We start from the raw sequence: 4,941 nt of genomic DNA, 5'->3' as shown, positions 1-4,941 counted from the left end.
GCTCTTGGAAATACTCCATGTGATCATCCAATAGCATGTTTGTCGAACTTCTAGGCAAATAAATGGCACTAAATTATTTTGAAAGTTTGCATTTCTTTGAGAGGATGAGCACATTTTTTTGTGTATTTGTTGGTCATTTCTATTTCTTCTTCTTGCCTATTAATGTTTGCCAAATTTTCTGCTTTATTCGTTGTTTGTTTTTTCTTTTCTTTGTTCTAACACAGCTAGCTTGTGTATGTATTTGCTTAAAAGCTCACCTGACAATGAGCCAATAGCAGTAAACTGACTAATATTTAGGAATCGAATGAGGTGCACCAGTAATACATACGGAGAAACAGTCTCTTGATTATTTTTTATATTGTTTTGAATGAGTACCATATTTATGTGGTAAATAAAGACCTTCAGAATACTGGGCCAGTTTTTAATTTGTTCCTTTTCTTCTCTTTTCATCAAAGAGTTAATCAATTCACATATTTTCATTTATCACCATTCTCTCTACCATCACCTCTTCCCAAAGCTGTAGAGGACCCATTTATAATAACAATAAAATGACAAAATATCCAGGGATAAAATGAGCAAGAAATATGTGTAAGTTTTATGGAGAAAACTTTAAAACCCTACTGAAGGACATAAAAGAAGGCTTTAGTAAAATAAAGAACATAACTTATTCTTTATAGCAGCATTCAACAGTGAAAGTGTAAAGATGTTTATTCTCCCCAAATCCATCATTATTTTTTTTAATTGACAAAAGGATGTCACAGTTTACTGGAAGTAAATAACTCATTATAGCCAGGTGCAGTAGATTGAGCCCCCCAGAAGAGTACACGTTCTTCATCTTAATCCATTCTGGTGGGTGTGAACTCATTGAAAATGGTAACTGTTATTTTTAGTTAAGGTGTGGCCAAGTGAATCAGGATAGATCTTACTCCTAATACTGGAGATCTTGCAGAGAACACCACAGAGGGAAAGCCAGGAGAAGCTGGAGTTGGAAGTCAACAGAACACGGAAGAGAAAGGAGAGGACATGTCCACGAGACTGATGAAAAAGCCAAGGTGCAGCCAGTGGGCAAGAGAACACCAGACTTGGGGAAGAAAGCATTGCCTTCCTGACACACCAGTTTGGATTTCTCATAACCTCAAAACCGTGAGCTGATAAATTCCGGTTGTTAAGCCAATCCATTGTATGGTACTTGTTTTAGCAGCTGGGAATCTAAAACACCAGGGAAATTCTGAAAGACAAGAGTTAAGGTGGGGAAGGGCAGGGGAAAGCCCTTCCAAAAACTATATTTTGAAGTTATAATGATTAAAATGTAAAAGTTTGGTACTGAAGAATAAATATAGAGGAAACAAAAAACAAGAAGGCAGATTAGAATATGTATGAAGATTTGGATTTTTGGCAAAGGTGGCTTTTCATATCAGGGATAAATTGGGGAAAGCTGATTGACTACCTTTAGTTTAAAATAAATCTGAATCTCTAGCTCACTCCTTTAACAGAAATAAATTTCAGCTGAGTCGAAGGTTGAAATGTAGAAATAATTAAAAATGCACCTGTGTATGTTGTAGACAGGTGGTTTGCAAGGGGGAGAGATTTTGCCGCTTGGGACATTTAACAATGTCTGGAGGAATTTTGAGTTATTTCTGGGAAGGAGGTAATGCTCCTGGCGTCTGGTAGATGCTGCTAAACATTCTGTAATGCACAGGACAGACCCTCCACAACAAAAATCACCCTGTCCAAAATGTCAAGAGTGCCAAAGTTGAGAAACACTGTTCTAAAAAAGGGTACAAAGTGAATATGTGATCTTTGAGTGAAGCTCATATATTAAAAAGGAAGGCCTTTCTAATCAGGACACAAAATGGAGAGACAATAACAGATATACATGTTTATAAACATTTTGTTTTTTAAAAATAACATGTTTGAGGAAAAATTCTATAAAATTTTAAAAGGTAAAGAAACCAGGAAAAATATTTGCAGCACATACCAGGTATAAGAACGATTTATTTGTGAAGAACTTATGCAAACCATAGAAAAAGAAGGACCCTGTTTTTAAAAAGTTGGGCAAAGTCTATGAATAAGCAGTTTACCCACACACAAAAAAACGAGTCCAAATAACCAAAAAACATGAAAAGATGCTCAAATTTGCTCATAATTAAAGAACTGCAAATTTAAAGGTTATAAATTTTCATCTGATTGGCAAAAATTAAGAAATTTCCTAATAGGCAAAGTTGGCAAGGGTGTAGACAGGGGCCATTTAGGGGATTTGGCACCTTTCATCACTGCTGAGCTAGTGTAAATTTGCTAGTAGGTATAAAATTTGGTGGTGGGGTAAATTGGAAAAAAAAATCAGTGTCTATTAAAATTTAAAATGCCCATACCCTTTAGTCCAGGAATTTTTCATATAGATATATTTGCCTCTGTGTGCACAGATTTACTGTCCAAAATAATCATCACAGTGTTTTTTAAAAATAACAAAAACAGTAAACCTAAATAATCAACAGGGAATTACTTAAATAAATTATGGCTTTCTTACACTGAATTATTTTATTTTTCAATCATTACAGCAATGAAGTAAATCAGATTGAATTTTTTTTATCTTCATTTTATTGAGATATATTCACATACCACGCAGTCATACAAAACAAATCGTACTTTCGATTGTTTACAGTACCATTACATAGTTGTACATTCATTACCTAAATCAATCCCTGACACCTTCATTAGCATACACATAAAAATAACAAGACTAATAATTAGAGTGAAAAAGAGCAATTGAAGTAAAAAAGAACACTGGGTACCTTTGTCTGTTTGTTTCCTTCCCCTATTTTTCTACTCATCCATCCATAAACTAGACAAAGTGGAGTGTGGTTCTTATGGCTTTCCCAATCCCATTGTCACCTCTCATAAGCTACATTTTTATACAACTGTCTTTGCAATTCATGGGTTCTGGGTTGTAGTTTGATAGTTTCAGGTATCCACCACCAGCTACCCCAATTCTTTGGAACCTAAAAAGGGTTGTCTAAAGTGTGCGTAAGAGTGCCCACCAGAGTGACCTCTCGGCTCCTTTTGGAATCTCTCTGCCACTGAAGCTTATTTCATTTCCTTTCACATAAATCAGATTGAATTTATGTGGAAAGATTAATAACATGTTGATAAATTAAAAAAAAAAAAAAGCAAGGTACAGAATGCTACAGTATGATCCCTTTGTGTAAATTTTGTTAGACCTGGATTTTTCTGGACTGATACTCAAGAAAATACTAACAATGGCTACCTTTGAAGGAGGGGATGGGAGGTAGGAATGGAATGCATAGGTAAAGAGCCCTTTTCGTCAAATACCTTTTTTGTACTGATTTTGGGATCAAGCCACTCCTAAATTGAAGAATGAATGAGACTTGGCTGGAGGAAGAGTGAGTGTCAGAGCATCCCAGGAGGCAGACCCCACTGCCCAGGGCCTCAGGTGAGGAAGGGAGTTCTTGGAGGAATTAAAGGTCAGGATGCTTGAGAGCTGGAACAGGAAAGAGGGGCCTGGGGTGAGGCTGGAGAAGGCAGAAGGCCAGTCTTGAACTGCCATAGGGGGCTACATCCTCATTCTTAATACTAAATTGTAATCCCTTGTAACTGTGGGTAGAATTTATGTGCCAATCCCCATTTATTGAATATACCTAGGTTTTGTTCCAGTCTGTGTTAGAAGGGATGTGCACAAATCCTATTTAAAAACCTGGGCAGGGATCTAAAATAGGATGGAGCTGAGTCTGGGGCCCTTTAAGTTTGGCTCCGCAGTCCAAGAACCCTGGGTGGTTAATCATTAGCAGGTATGAATAACCCCCAATAACACCCTGGGAGCCAATTATTTGTTGCCATTTATAAGAAATAACAACAAAGGCTATCAGACCATTTACATTGTTGAGCTGGATGACCAAATCTGCAAAATTGGAAACTCAATCCTCATCCAGGTAATTTTTATAGAAATTTTGGTCAAGCATTATAACATGTAGAAGTAGAGCAAGGGGGCAAATAAAAGTAGAAGACACTTTTCCCCAAAGTGAATTGATAAATGCTGTCAGTGTGGGGACAGTGTCAGCACCTCCCCTGAAAGACATGGAGCATTTCAACAAAGGCTTTCTATTTTAGTGGCTTATTTGTGAAAGGGCACAATCTGTTATCTCCCAAAGCATTCATCAGGCCTTACAGAACATCATGTTAAAAGCAAAACAATTCTTCCATATTATCTAAAATGGGAGGAAAATTTATTTATTTCCAAGCTAAGGTTCATTTCATTTTATTTAGTTTATATTTTATTTTATTTTATATTGATTTAACTATATTTTAATTTATATTTAATTTATTTTTAATTTAATTTATTTTATTTTTCCTCAGCAACACATTTACAGGAGCAGATAAGCAGGGCTCCTTTTCTGGGGTGAAATAAATGCCTAAAAGATTGTATACTTTGGCCACAAAGCACACACATTTCTATTTGTCCTGAATAAATTTTACTTTTAAAAATAACTTTAAAATAGACAGCTCACCTTGGAAACAAGGGTTTTATCATGCCCAGAATATTTTTTGTTGTGCATGTATGTGTGTGCATGTGTGTATTTTACTTTTTATTATGGAAAAATTTAAGCATATCCAATTGTGTTGATCTTGGTATAATGAATCTCCACATAGCCATCACACAAATTTGATAATTGTCACCTCATGGCCACTCTTGTGCACTACATCCTGCTCCCCTTTCTTGTGTCCTCTGTTATTTTGAAGCAAATCTAGACATCGTATCATTTCTGGGTAAACTCTTATAGTTAACATTCTGGCTTGCATACTCAGTAAGTCCTTACTCCCCAGTCAAATGGTTTGTTTACTAGTGGGGCTTAAAAGTCCCAGATTTATACCCTTTTTTCTTTTTCCTGTTTCTGTTCCTATAGTTAAACATTTTCTTCTTGCCAG

This window comes from Choloepus didactylus, chromosome 16, assembly GCF_015220235.1.
Source record: "Choloepus didactylus isolate mChoDid1 chromosome 16, mChoDid1.pri, whole genome shotgun sequence".
NCBI classification, from domain to species: domain Eukaryota; kingdom Metazoa; phylum Chordata; class Mammalia; order Pilosa; family Megalonychidae; genus Choloepus; species Choloepus didactylus.
This window is presented reverse-complemented; position numbering follows the sequence as displayed.